At 38.9% G+C, this 15,868-nt stretch overlaps 1 long non-coding RNA gene across 1 annotated transcript; it reads left to right on the top strand.

Moving 5' to 3' along the window:
- The first annotated feature begins 8,881 nt into the window (after positions 1–8,881).
- LOC109643225 (uncharacterized) lies at positions 8,882–15,621 on the top strand. The gene is made up of 3 exons (XR_002203726.2): positions 8,882–8,899; positions 13,500–13,675; positions 14,393–15,621. It is a non-coding gene; the product is annotated as an uncharacterized lncRNA (long non-coding RNA).
- The last annotated feature ends 247 nt before the right edge of the window (positions 15,622–15,868 follow it).

Below are 15,868 nucleotides of genomic sequence, written 5' to 3'. Positions count from 1 at the left end.
ATACTATTTGCTGTTGTCTGAGAGTCAGACCAGAATTGTGTATGTAAGAATTAATGTTAGAGACATTAAGAGCAGGGTGTTCTTTTCATTGTCTTTTGATTTGAACTAGTTGTGTGTTTAATGAGGATTACCTTTCATTTTAGTTTGCATTAGATTTGAGCAGCTCTTGTTAAGAGTCCTCTTTTTGTTATCTTTGGTTCTTTATTTCAAATAACACCCTTTTGCTTGTTTTTCTGTTAGTTCATGTTACCTGCATTGTCCTACAATCTTAAAACCAAGTTTAAAAACAAACGAAAAAACTTTCATAACCAAAAGCATCTGGTTTTATGTTGCCACCTCTTCCCTAGCAAGCCGGGTCGTAGCTTATGCCCTAATATTCTTTAAACATTTTTACCCTCAATGTCTCTCATTCACTAATATGTGCACGGAAATGCTGCTGTTTTTTCTGTGCACTGCGAGCAAATCATGCCAGAAAACACACTGAAAATCTATTTTAAATTATATAGATGATCAAAAATGCATCTGATATTTGATGATGATGATTTCCCTACTGTTCTCGTGGAGTTTCAATTCCCCAATTTTTCTCCCCACATGATGCAATGTCCCCATCTGCCCATCCAATGTAATAGTTTTTTTTTTCAATTATGTACATTCCACACATTTGTCAGTTGTGTCTAAACAGACACACACAAGCAGGCAGACAGAGAGAGAGGGGAGGGGATAATTTATACAGTTATAAATCTTTATAAGGCTGATAACCTTTAAATGCACAAACCATAAGCTATACTGTACATAATGCTGTAAAGACATTCAGTACTACATGAGTAGCTGTATACTCACCAAAAAGGACCATTTCTTATATTGACAAATCCAATGGCTCCATCATATCCATCAAATGTAACCTGAATAGAAAAATGCGTTAAAATAACTTTATTTCTTCTGTAATATACAGAAACAAAACAAAGATTCCACAGTATACCCTAACCAAAAAAGGGATTTGCTATTGCAAATACAATACTTAAAAATGTATTATTGCCATCTGGTCTCTTGTGCCATGTAGAATTACACCCATGGTGCAGTGATTCATGCGGTATAGGCCAGCAGTATCCTCAGAAGTAAGGATGGCTTTAATGTAACATTCCATTACCTTTTGGACAAACTGTAGAGAAAATGAATCATAAAAAAATATCTGATGATAAAGAGGCTAAAGTTAAGTCATGTTTAATCACATTGTGGTCAACATGTTTAAAAATGGTTTGTCTGAAGTCCCACTCCAGACATTCTGGGTCGACAATCTACTTGGATATTATTTTATGCAGCACAACTCACAACTCATTAATTATTTATACATTTTTGCATTAAAAGGTGGATTCATTTGAGATAAACAATCTGGTACAACAACAGTTTTAATGAGAAACGTGCCCCGCCTATATGATAAGTTCATCAGGCCTCAGTCTCTGGAACTCTCTGTGCCGCATGGTGAAATTCAGCTTCTGCTCAGCATGTCTTACAACAGCAACAACAACTTCAGTTGGTTTGCATGTCCAAAGGGCATCAACCTACAAGGATATGAACAATAAAACTGTAAAACCTCATACAGCATTTGCAAACTCATTCCATTTTTAATTTGTCAATACTCTGGCTGCACATTCTACTGTCCTCATACAGAAAGCTATCCTTGAACTAGCCCACTTCATTTCTGTAGCAGACAGAGCTGTTGGGATGAAGGGATTCTGCAGTTTTAGTGTTACCATGTCCCAAAAAGCGTGAACCGGTTGACATTCCCAGAGTGAATGTAGTGTCTGTGTTTGCCAGTCCATTTTTGTACATTTTATATTTAGTAATATGTGTTCTGTGTATAATTTTGGATAGAATTAACTGTAGGTTTCAGTTAGCTGTTAGGAAAGATATGAAGTTGTTTGAGGTCAGTACTGATCTATAGATTTTTGATGTCTGAAAAGATGGTGTAATGCCTTTTTGGGTTTATGAGTGATAGTGGGGAGGGGGGTTAAATATTAGAGTTGTTAAGATGGCAATATTTTTAAAGCAGGGATGTTGTTTGACAGTTGTGCAGAGGAAAGGTAAATCTGAGTGAACTATTTGTACAAAAATATTGTTCCAGGTCTATCCAGGTGATATTGTTTAATGGTGCCAAGCTTTTTTGTAGAATGGAATCTTTGATTTTAGCTTTATTATTTTGTGAAATGTAAAATGAAAGAGTAGATTTGAACCATATATCTGTCAGTGCGATTGGTAGCATTGAGAAAAGGTAATTATTATTGTTTGGGAGCATTTTATTTTTACAGTTGCAATTCTTCCTATGAGGGTAGATCCATCCAGCACCGGAGGTCATTTTCTACAGTTTTTAACAATGGAGTGTAGTTAAGATGAAACAACTCTGACAGCCTGGGGGAAATGTCTATACCCAGGTACCTAATATTGCCAGTGCGAAGTGGAAGTGATAAATCCTGTTCAGCAGAATCCCAGGCATCTTCGGGAGTGGGAGTATAATGGATTTGTTCCAGTTTATTGTGTAATAAGAGAATTTAGAGAAGGTGTTATTGAGCTCAAAGGTTGATTTTAGTGAGGGTAAAGGGTAAATACAGTAAAATATTGTCTGCATCAGTGGCGGCTGGTGAAAAATATTCTTGGTGGGGCTGTGCCGTGCCATACTCAGTTTTCAGTAACCATCTCATTACGATTTAATACAAACTGCAGGATACCAGTTCTTTATGAAATGGTAGCTATTTATTTAATCAATAAACAAAAATAAAAATGTCAGTCATTTTACACAAAAACAGATAGCTAACAGTTAACTGCATACTGCACGAACCAATTTAAAAAAACTAAACTTCAAAAACTAAATCAAAATAATATATACAAACATAATAATAATATAATAATAATAATATAATTGATAAATAATGTAAATTATTAATAGTTCTTGCCGTGTGCTCAGAGAGTAAGTAGAGTGTGCATCATTAGACTACAGATTGATCCTCGTTCTTAATGTTTACTAAGTACACATTCCTGAAACACACTTTGCTATTAACAAACACTAAGAACAAACAAGACAAAATAAAAGGAGGTGCCATATACTGCTGGATAGCTTATGACTCATACTCTATACAACCTGCTAGCCACGCCTTTCAGCAGTACCAGGGAAAATCCTTGGGTGTATGTTTTACCTTTTTTGCGGGCTTGTTAGCTGATCAACTTAATCTGATCCAATTTCAACAATTCACGGTTTTCAACAGAAGTTCTCTCTCAAATGGAGGTTAGAGAAGAGATTGTATGATCACTGCTGCTCAAACTCAGGTTCCAAATGACGGCAAAAGCACGAGATGGCAGCATCACTACCTGAGATATTTTTAGAGGAAGTGGACATGTGTCGTCTATCTTCATATACAGTCTATTTTCTATACTATATTTCATTGTTGTTGTTGACATATTTCAGTTTGGACCAAAGAAGAGAACTGACCAGCAGTACTATATCCCAAACGTACCTTGAGAGTGTATGAAGAATGTTATAAAAATGTTGTGAATCAAACAGTTAGCTAGAAATATCACACTGCCATTGTATACCTGCAACAACCAGTGTGACTGCAACTGAAAACAAATCAACAACACACATCACGCCTAGAAGGAAGCTGCATTCACTGTCAGCAAACAAAGAGATTAGAGGGCAGTAGAGAATCTTCAGAGAAGTCAGATACAAATTCTCAAGTATTTCTGATTTGCTGTTTGGCATTTGCATGTTAATAATAGCTACCTAGCCCAGCAGCCGTGTACACTGCATTAAAATACTTATGGTTCCTGTACACGCGTATTGATGTGCAAGATACAGAAGTTAACCTGATACAAACAAACACCCTCGGGGTCAGTCATGTTGTGTATTTACAAATATCGCCATAGGAGACGGTCTAGTTCCACTAAAACCCTGTGGCCTGCAAGTGTTCAGTGCTAACTTGCTGTTTGTCATAAATCAGAATGTGGTTTTATTGCCAAGCAGGTTTACACATACAAGGAATTTGCTGGGGTGAAAGTATGAATATAGAAAATATAAAAATAGGAAACAAAGAATTATCAAGGGGAGGGATTGTGGAACATGTCTATAGTAGCTGCCTAGCTAAAGATTTGTGTATGCTCTGCAACGATGTGCATCATATAGAAGTCAACCTGATAAAACCCCAGGGGCAGCCATGTTGTGTAGTTATAAAAATCGCCATGGAAACTGTTTTTTGTGGGGGGCACATAAACTTGAAGAGCTTTTGTTTGACCTTCGTATGGGCACAGTCATGGAAATCGCAGTGGAGTGCTGCTTAAAGCTGTTCATTACTGTATATATTTGTCTATCATTGTGTGCTGAAAACCAGTGATGTATTCATTCCAATGAATACTAGATGGTCGACGTCCTTCTCTAAGTGGGTCTGGAACTCACGCATGTGTAGGTCTAAAATGGTGGAGAACACGGGCTCTCCGGCTCTGCAGGTTGATGATAATGAGGAAAGCAGCAGCACAAGTGAAAAATATAGAAAGACTGAAAATAGGAGTAAAAATTGAAACATTATATACAAAAGTAGGAATAATGCTTATTGTCATTCATTGAACAGCTGTACAAGGAAACTTAAGTGCAACTCCTCTCAGTGGTACAAAGAGACAACAAAAAAAGTCAAAAGAAAACAAAGATCACAGGTCGACCAACAACTCATCATGTAAAGAAACTGTCGTAAATAAATAGATATTGCATAGACCAAGGAAAAACAATGAGGGAGTCCCAGGCAGCTTCCTGTGGGGAGGATTTGCCCTCTAGTGGATGGAAAGACATGCTATACGTCCAGTAGCGGCTGGTAGAGTTTTCTCCAGGGGGGTTAAAACTCCAAAATAGACATATACCAAAAAGCAAGCATATACTAAGGTATCACACCAGTGTATTTACATGAATGAAAACAACAAGAGCATAATAATATACAATAATAGAGATTAACAAAATATCAGTGTCACGCCGCAGTAAAGGTCAAGTTAAGTTTTTGTCCTCTCTCCATGTTTGTATTGTGACTTCCTGTTTTATTTTGAAAAGTAACTCTCCTATTGTTTCAGGTCACTTACCCTTCCTCATGTGCCTCGGTCTGATTGTCTTCCAAGGAGTAAAAAAATGAATGAGGATCATCTTTGTGTTGTGACTGCACAGCGTTTAAACATCTATCATGACTTGAATCACACAGCCAGTGTCAAACTGTGAATGTGCATGTTTAGTGTATAGAGTAGGTAGCATCATAAAGGAAACAGGAACTGTGGCTCTCGTTTATTGTACAAGAGATAAACTTATCAAGTCTTTCAATCTGGTTGTTAGAATATAATAATCCCCCCTTACTATAATAATAATAAGTAATGCAAAAGGCTAGGTCTTTGTATTGACTTAACAGTTTATAAATCCTCACCTGGCCCTACATTTCGATTGATCTCTTGTGAACCAGTGTAAATGTTTCACAGTGCTCCAACTATGTTTGTGTTACATCAGTATATTTTCAGTGATCACAACTGTGCATCATACTCATAATCATTTGTTTCAACCTGATGCACTCTTAGTTTTGTGTACTGCAACAGTTTTCGGAAAATTATGCTTACTCCTGTTTCAGTAGACATGTATACACCAAAACTTGAAAGTACTGTATGTACCCAGCCATCTTGTGAAATTTGAAGTCACATTCCTTCACAATGGTTTGAGCGAGGTACATCTCCATGAAAACATCATCAGCAACCCTTTTCCTTACCTCGGAACTAATCACTTTGGTCTTCACTTATTTTGGTTGGCATTTTTCCTCTTTGTAGCACAGGTATCTTAACCAGGGTGTCTCCCACTGGCTTCCTTCTCCTTTTAAATAGGTATTTTGCACTGCAGGGAGGGAGTATTTAAATATGGACTACTTATTTTCTGGCTGTGAGGAGTTTTGATATGCTGGCTCTTGAAGGCAAGTATACAACAGGGATTTTTCTTTCAGAAACTGTTGTACAACACGTTGGTCCATGGTTGCGTCAGTTTTGTTCCTCTCCTGTGACTCCTCCACAAAGACATCTTCTGTTCATCCTCTGCCTTTTTCTCTTCTGTGTCCTCTCCTGATACTTGTTCCTCTCCTGTAAGTCCTCTCTGTAACTGCATTGAAAAAGACTATAAACTCTATACTAGATTCAGTAGTGCAACGATTACTGCACCATAGAGCCTCTAGCTGGTGTGCACATTTACACAAGGATCCAAAAGCCATTTAACCATTTATTGGGTGAGGTCGATGAAAGGACAGAGTACAATAAACAAATATGAATCAGTATCTTTTCATGTCAACCATGAATAAGAATAGCAACAAAGGTACATAAGTTGGCTTATATGCATCCACTAAGGTTAATCATTGAAGCCTGGCTTTGGTCTTATTTATTGAAGATATAATTAAATACAGAATAACAAAATAAACCTTTCCATAGATAAAACAGAGGTTCTAATACTTTTCCCTAAACACCTTAGAGATACATTATCTAATGATATAGCTGCGCTAGATGACATTTCCCCTGCTTCCAATGAAACAAGCAGGAATTTTAGGTCATGTTTGATTCTCACTTAAAACACATTTCTAGGACCACCTTCTTTCACATACGTAATATCTAAAAATCAAACATGTCCTGTCTCAAAAAGATGCAGAAACACTAGACAATGCCTTTGTCACATCCAGACTTGATTATTGTAATTCCTTATTATCAGGCTCCAGCAGTAAGTCATTAAAGACTCTGCAGCTTGTTCATAATGCTGCAACACGTGTCCTGACAAGAACCAGAAGAAGAGATCACATTTCTCCTGTAGTAGCTTCACTACACTGGCTTCCAGTTAAATCGAGAATAGAATTCTCCTTCTAACCTACAAGGCCCTAAATGATATGGCACCATCATACCTTAAAGAGCTCATAGAGCCATATCACCCCACTAGAGCACTGTGCTCCCAGAATTCAGACTTACTTGTTGTCCCTAAAGTCTCTAAAAGTGGAGAAGGAGCCAGAGCTTTCAGCTATCAGGCTCCTCTCCTGTGGAATCATCTCCTAGTTTCAGTTCGGGAGGCAGACACCCTCTCTACGTTTAAGAGTAGGCTTAAAACCTTCCTTTATGATAAAGCTTATAGTTAGAGTTGATCCAGGCTTGTCTCAGATCTGCTCTTAGTTCTGCTGCTATAGGTCTAGAATGTCGAGGGACACATGACACATGGAGCTTCTCTTTCCTCTCCTCCCTCCTTATCACATCAAATAAATTAATCCACATCGTGGATTATGATGGTGGATCGCGAATCAGAGATTGTGATCATAATGGCGGATCCTGTATCGTGCTGGCATCTGATCGTAGTGGTGGACCATAATTGAGGTGACAGCTGATGGTGGATCATGATCGTGGTGGCTGCTGATCATGGACTGTGATTAAAAGACTGCTTTATATACAATATGTTTACTTAGATACTCTAACATTACTGACCATAATTCCTCAATTCATTTACCTTCCATCAAGCTACAAACTATTTGCAATGATGGAATTACTCTTATTTCTCTGACGTTCTCCATTACACGTGGCATCTATTGCACTTCTGTCCGTCCTGGGAAAGGGATCCCTCACATGTGGCTCTCTCTGAGGGTTTTTTGGTAGTTTTTCCTTATTCTTGTTGAGGGTTAAGGACAGAGGGCGTCACACCTTGTTAAAGCCCTAAGAGACAAATTGTGATTTGTGAATATGAATTTGATTTAATATAGATTTAAACAGATTATTTTTAGGTTATTTTATATAATTCTGCCTGGTCGGTAACAATATATCATGATTGGTGGGACAGCATGGTCTCAGACAAAGAGATTTGAAAGGAACACACCCAGCCCATATATAGCCTCCTCTTCTCTAATCTCCTCCTCTGTGCAATGAATCTGTCCACCTACTCCTGGTCCCACAGAATGGACATTCAGGCTTGAGATTCAGGCACAGGCATCTTCTGTTGTTTGTTCTCTGCTTTATTCTCGTTTGTTTCCTGATCTGATACTTGTCGTATCAAATCAGGGGTGGCTGTGGCTGAGGGGTAGAGCGGTCATCCTCCAACCAGAAGGTCGATTCCCAGTCTTCCCATCTGCATGCCAAAATGTCCTTGGGCAAGACGTTGAACCCCAAATTGCCCCATAGAACAACAACAATAAAAGTGTTACTCTAGATGCACTGTATGTGTATGTGTGTGTGAATGGGTGAATGGCAAACTGTAGTGTAAAGCACTTTGAGTGGTCTTCAAGACTAGAAAAGCTTTATATAAATACATGTAATATTGTGCCCCATGGTGGAAGAAGGAGACATGATTCGAGATCTTCACCTGGTGCTGTAATTTATTTTAGTTACCAGTCCCGTGCAGGTACAATGTGAGAAAGTACATAGTTGAAATTTTTTTTTGAAAAGATACTAAACAAATAAACAAAACTCTTCAAACGGAAGTCAAATACTCCGTACTAAGCCACTGACTCGTGGGCTCTCATACACACAGCCTCCAAGCCCAAGCTTAACGCCCCCTGAGGAGCATCTACCCACTGCCTTTATAGTGGAAGCCCCTCCTACCAGACAAACCATAGAGACAAATATCAATTAACAAATCTCTATCAGATATGACATTGAAAAATATATATATATATATATACCCATCAGCATTTCACCCGACCTAGCCTGTCACAGAAATATCACACTATTATATTAGATGGGCATTTAAAAGAGCATTTCTGTGATATCATTCAAAACACCCCTGTGGACTGGCTTTTATGTGGTACACTCCAGATTCCCCTCTCCATAAATGGAGTTGGAATCTCCCACTTCCTGTTTGCCAGTGGAACCAGGACCCTGCATGAAGGTGAGGGAGGGTGGATATAACATCACAAACACATGCACCCAAAACATTTAATAACAGTAAATGTTTGTGAAATAAAACTGTGTGTCGTTGAGATTATTTCTGACTATTGGTTGTGGACTCTGTGTATCGGTACAGTTTAGAATGATCAAATGGTTTGTGAGTACTAGCTTAACAAGCCCATGCTGCCTAATGATACAGGCATGCTAATGCTACTGATGTGTTTGCCACCTTATATCTTACAGGGCATGGGGTAACCCCATGACAACCATTTACTTGTTCAATATTGTGAATCATGCTTAGAGGCGGGTCCTTTTTCCCACTGTCTTTAGTATATGCCTCTTGAACATGTCTCTCGTCCTCAAGTCTTCTGTGCCTTTGTCTTGCATACTGATGGCTCCTAGTCTCACTATCAGAAATAGTTTTCTCCATTACCTGAGTTTCATTTATTTCGGATTAATTCCCCTGCTGTTAACTAATCAAATCCCTCACTTCATTTAGATTTCTGGTCCATATGACCCACAGCCACTGATGTTTTTTTGCTGTGATCTGAATCAGCACAGGTGAGGGCTGTTAGCTGATTGATCCTCAGGTTTAAAAGGCAGCAGTTGAGCTGTTTCATGGAGACACACATGGAGAAACATTGAGGATAGACCCTCAGGACAGGGACCACAAAGACGGAGCTGAAAAACTAGTTGCCTTTAAGTTGGAGTTCATGAGCTTTGTTTGTATTAATTAAAATATAGAATGTTGACCAAGTGATTTGTCTCTGGCTGCTGTGGCGAGAGCCCACAGGCATGGTCTACTGTCTTTCCTTTGAGCTCTGTTTCCTTTTTTAACCTTTCCCATTGTCTTAAAATTGCCTCTCACCTAGAGAAAGGGGGACAGGCAAAGCTACAACCTTTTGATAAGATAAAGTGAGTTTGTTTAGTAAACTCTTAAAAAAGGGGTCCCAAAACATGAAGCTGAAGAAGACACTTAAACAAACAGTACTTAGACATGAGTCATTCTACAGACATGTCCACTTTTGCACTTGGAAGATGTCTCACTTAATTTTATAACTCACTGACTTTATGAATTCACATAAATAACAGCTTAATGATTTTTTTGTGCATTTCATTAAAAAAAAAACTCATGTAGTGTCACTGGTGTAACTGGACTCCTGGCACTTTTAAAGGCGGTATGAAATAATTTTTATCAGTCTTTTTAGAACAGGAAATTGCAGTCACAGAAGAATAATGATAATGAAGTTAATCAGGAAATTAAATTACTAAAATCAAATCAAATACTAAATTAGACAGTTTTATAAAAGCACTAAATATAATTATGAACTCCGAGGACCGCTGATCAATCTGAAGTGGCCGCTGATTCAATGCCAGGGGTTCTTTCTAGATTCAGACACATGATCTGGTCATCACTATACCAGTTGACATCATCTCTGGGGCTTGGCCAGAACTTATTCAGTCCACTGTGGTGCATGCAGTTGAATTCCACATTGTTTTCCTCCACTTGCAGGACGATGCCATGTTAGTAAAATACCTTTTTATGAGCTAAAAATAAATGGGGAACGCCTAGAGAAAGCCAAAAAGCCTGACGATTCCATTGTCACGGCGGTTTGGTGGCAATTTGCCTAGAATCTGACAACACAGCGGCACAGGGGAACCTCTGCTAAAAATCTGGGGCCCCTGGGTCGTTTGGGGCCTGAACTGGGGCCGGTCAGACACTTTGAGTGAAAAAAAAGGCCTCATTGCAAGAGTAACCTCCTTTAGACTGTGGTATGGACAGTCAAACACACCCCTCAGCAGCCTGACAGAGACAGCTGATATCCCTGTATTTGAGAATGCCCGGACAAACGAAGAGGACCTCATGCATTCTCATAGTGCCTTTAATGGTGAACAGGGGCCCTTGCCTTAAAGTTTTATCCCTCTTCTCAACTTCCCCCTCACTCATATAAATTCACCTTGTTTGATACCAAAAAACTCCCGACTCCATCTGGAGCACCCTTTCCACCCTTGCCCCATAGAAGTTCCATGTCACTGTTGAGAAACCCCTCTGGTGTGGCTCAGTGGATATGATGTAAAAGTTTGAGTGTTTTTTAGACTAGGTAGCCAGTCCATCACTGAAAAAGTGAAGTTTTTGACATCAGGGTGGCCCTTTTTCAGGAGTTGAAGAATGGGGTCCAATGAGCCCTTATAGCTGGTGGGTCGTGCTTTCAGGTGGGGGAGATGGTGCAGAAGGGCATGGGGGCCTGGTTTTCCAGATAAATCACTCCAGTGTGGAGGGTCATCTGCTGATGTGACCCTGAAGTGCAATGACTGGATTTCATTGAGTATTTACAAGCGTAATTTTCATTGTAATCAATGTGGATCAAATAATCTTTGGCCCTCTCTTAGATTCTTGTATGCACTGTATTGCCAGCTAATATGAAACAGGTGTTTAAGTTAAAGAACCTGTCCTGGAATTGTGACACAAGCTGAACCTCTTTCACTGGGGTTTCTTTTTTGACGGTGATTGTACTTGCTCTTGTCTCTTTAATTGGCACTGAGAGGTGCACCTTCTACTGGCACCACTGGCTTAGAGTCACAACTGATCTGTTCAAGGGATAGGCAGACCTGGAGTTACAAATACCAAGTCTGCATAATTTCCATGGGTGTTACATTGGCATATCTCTCTGTCTCTCTACTTTAGTGAAACCACCCAAAATGGTCTGACGGCAGAAGAAAGCATAGGAAATCTGTCTTTGCTCTGACACATTTCTTGTGGAGGTTGAGCAAAGAATCTGACAGTAGCCCCCTGTCTCTTAACCATCCTGAGAGTAACAGCGTTCGTCTTCCCTGTAGTCAGTTGGCTGACATCATCCCTGAGGAAAAATTGGCTGACAGATTTTTCAGTCTCATTTTGTATGCATTGATCCTAGACTTTCTTTGTTTTTCTGATGGTTCGAAAATGACAGCTAATGAGCTTCTTGCAGTATTTTTTGTCTTATTTTTTGATTAGCTTCTCAGACAACAGTTGTGCAAGACTTTGTTTGGATGTTGTGTCCTTACAGCTTTTGTTCTAGTGTTTCAGTGCTACCAAAACAGCAAAGTGACATTTCAGGGCTTTTCTGATGGTGTTGACTCGCTAACCTTGAAGAGGTTTTTGTGTTTTAACCATAAACTTTATATAAAAATGGACGTAGCTTCCGGCTCCAAAAGAAGAAGCCTATGCAGAAGTGCTTAAAAGTGTAATACCGAGGAGATCCAGCAGGGGCCGGCTCAACTGGGTCCAAGAAAACTTTGACATTCAAAAAACACCAATTTCTCCCATGAGGAAAAAAATTCCTAGCGGTGATTATAATCTCATTTGCGACATACTGTCCTTCTCAATAAAGAGGAAACAATGGAACACTTTTGAACTATGAAATATACACAATTATTAACCAAACAACCTTTCATAATACTATTTACAATCAATAGGGAACATACTTCCCCACCATCCCCCTTTCAGGGCTACTTGTGGGACCTCTTTGTGGCAATGACTTGCCGAATTTCTTTATTGATGATCCTCATTTGTGCCATTTTTTGGGCTCAGGACTATTTTACAGCTCCTGAATGGACATACAGTGTACGTATTTCAGGTGGGGGGATGCAAGTAAGTACGTGGGTAAGTAATACACTGTTTCATGTTGTGGCTGTTGTGCTCCATACCATGTGATCACATGGAAAATGAGTGATTGAAATGGAAGAAAATTTACCCAACATCTCCAGGATTTTCTTTGAAGCAAGGGCCAGGCAGGTGTTCGGGTCCACACTTGAGGCAAGTTTTCTTCATTCTTAATTTTTCTTCTATTTGTGGCCATCTGGTGTACCACCATGTTGGCCTTGATGCTTTTCAGGCACATTTTTATTTCCCTTAGAATTATGTTGACTTGCCCCTGGGTGAGGCAGGTAGTCCGAGGGGGCGTCATCTTCATGAATTTAAATTTGCTGATGACACAACCGTCATAGGCCTGAACACCGGTGACAATGAGATGGCCTACAGAGAGGAGGTCAGAGCCCTGACATCTTGGTGCCAGGACAACAACCTCCATCTCAACATCAGCCAAACAAAGGAGCTGATCATGGACTACAGGAAGAGACAGGGAGTTAAACACGCCCCCCTCTTTACTTTTAAACTCCTCCCATCTGCCATAATTTGTCTCTCTGCACCTTACAATATTTGCACTACTTTTTACATTTTTTCTTTTATGCATTCTATTTATTTTTTTTATATTTTATATTGTATTTAAATTTTTTCCTTGTGTGATTTCTGAGCATGGCTAAAGGGGAGCCTGGGACTCAAGCATTTCATTGCCCACAACTGTTTAATGTAATTGTTGCGCATATGACAATAAACCCTTGAATCTTGTAGTCGAGAAATGTGACCGTAGCCGGGGTCAGGCTGGTCTCCTGGAGATGAGCCAGGAGCTGGATGGACTAGATGCACTGTATGAATGTGTGTATGTGTGAATGGGTGAATGGCAAACTGTAGCGCAAGGCACTTTGAGTGGTCATCAAGACTAGAAAAGCGCTATATAAATACAACCATTTACCATTTACTGCCTCCTCTTTGCCTCCTGCAGCATGGCGACCCTCTCACCCATGTTCAGTTCAGCGTGGGCCTCAAGGATGTGCCTGTCCAGCCGTGTGAGATCATACCCACACCCAATCAGTGGCCAGTGACAAGTGCGAAGGTTCACCCTCCCTGCCGCCCAGTTTCATTATCCACCGTTCCCTGACATTTGTCACTGACTAGGAGGTGAGCAGGTGCTTTCACAGCTGCTTGAAGCTCTGCAAGACATACAGGGCACTCAGGCATGGTGGCCTGAAAGAGAAGAAAAATATACTGGATTTAACACTCCTAGTGACCTAGTGGTTCTGGAGAAAATAAAAAGATATTTTTAAGGTTATTTATTCATTTGTATTATTTTATACTTCTATTATACGTCATTATATCTTTATATACCTTGCTATTATTTTTCTGAAACTAAATGTTGTAGTATAACCAGCAGGAGAGGAGTGACATGATTTTGGTGAGACTACAGAGTATTAGACTAAAGTTATTAGTCATCTGATCCTAATTTAAATTCCCCAAAATTACAGTAAGGGCAAACGCAAATCGTGGCAGCGGCAGCTCGTAGAGGCACCTCTGGTGGCAACAGAAACTGCCACTGACTTGTGGAGGCAGTAGCTGCGATTTGGTGGCAACTGTCCCAGTTTGGGGGCAGTTGCCACTGCTGCCATCTTGTTTGAAGGCAACTACAGCTGTTTGTGACTTATTCCCTGAGACTTATATGTAGTTTCTGAATGTTTAGCATTGTTCTACTGTTCTGAGCACCATGAATAATTGATAATGTTGTGAATGCTTTTTCTATGTTTTGTGTCATTGAACCGAAACCTGAAATCACAATTCTGCCAGGCTGCATTAATCCCCAAGCTCTATGGTTGATATGCTGTCTAAATTTGTTTCTTTTAGAAACCTTGGATCCAAAGCTCCCAATGACAACTCATCAGACCGACTGGAACCCATTTTCCATATATCTGGAATACAACTCTGTTATTTAATCTCTCTGGATCAAATGGGAGAAACAAATCCACTGAGGTTTTTCAATCAATGATAAAAACTCTACAGATGCCTATTATTAACCTTTGTTATAATCCACACATGAGTAAAAAGAACTCATCATAAATGTAAACTCAGTGGTTATAAATATGTGTAACAATCTTTTAATATTGATGTAGTCTGATGTCTATTTAACCTCACTTTTTTAAATGCAGTTGTTTCTAATCTATACACCACTATACTTTCCATTAGTACTGCTTTTGTTATACTGCATGTTTGTTCTCATTTCATTGTTATTACCTGGTGTACACAGGTTGCTAAATGTCAGGTTGAGATCCTGATATTTGGTAAATCAGCAGAGGGCGCTGTTCAGACAGTTAGCTCAGGCTGTGCAAGAAAAAGAAAGGGAGGGTAAGATGGAGGAGAGAAAAAGACAGACTTTTTTGACTTCACTAAAGTCATGAGAAGAACCCGGAACGTGTTGGACTGCTGTATTCCCTCACTCACACACACCCACGTGGCTTATAATAATGTCATTATACGTCTCCTGAGCTAGTGAGCATACAACAAATGTAAGTTTTACAAAAGATCCTGGAGATAACTAAATATCTCAACAGAATATACTGTGTTCGTGACTGAATTCGGCAGTTAGCATCAATGAACAGGTTCAACCTTTTTCATTGTTTTTTTAATAACTATAAATCATGCTTATTAATTTAATTTCCTTAATTAAATGTTAATTGTACCATGTTGTGTGGAAAGTTCACTGATATTATTCTGCAAACTTATTTTTTGACAGTATATTTTAATAAATTGTAACAACATAGGCCCATCAGTTATTTTTATTTTCATTTTGATGTTTTATGCTGTTTTATTATTTTATGTTAAACACAAGAAAGTTTATGTTGATGATATGAAATAAGTCACATATACACATATCATTACCTTATTCTGAACCATTAATTTGTACAATAAATATTTAAGGTAAAGCCAGAGATTAGGATCACATAGTTAAAACATATAGCTATGAACTGTAAGTAGAGGATTGTTCATGGTCTTTAGATTAGATTAGATTAAGATTCAACTTTATTGTCATTGTACATGTCACAAGCACAAAGCAACAAAATGCAGTTGCATCCAACCAGAAGTGCTTAAACAGTAAACAAATATATGTTACAGTATGCTATATGTATATGTTAAACAGTGAATAAATATATCTTACAATAAATATATCTTTATTCTCATTCATTAATTTATTTTACAGATTCTTGACTTGGTGGATGAGTCTGTTTGCATACATGAAAGTAGTGTTGTTAATAATAGTAATAGTTATTGTCCTGCATGGTTTGTGTGTGTCCTTCAGATCTTCTCAAGTGAAGCTGTACCACT

The sequence above is a fragment of the Paralichthys olivaceus genome, chromosome 6 (assembly GCF_024713975.1).
Source record: "Paralichthys olivaceus isolate ysfri-2021 chromosome 6, ASM2471397v2, whole genome shotgun sequence".
Classification (NCBI taxonomy): domain Eukaryota; kingdom Metazoa; phylum Chordata; class Actinopteri; order Pleuronectiformes; family Paralichthyidae; genus Paralichthys; species Paralichthys olivaceus.
The sequence above is the reverse complement of the archived record's forward strand: the minus strand, read 5'-3'. Positions and strand labels throughout refer to the sequence as shown.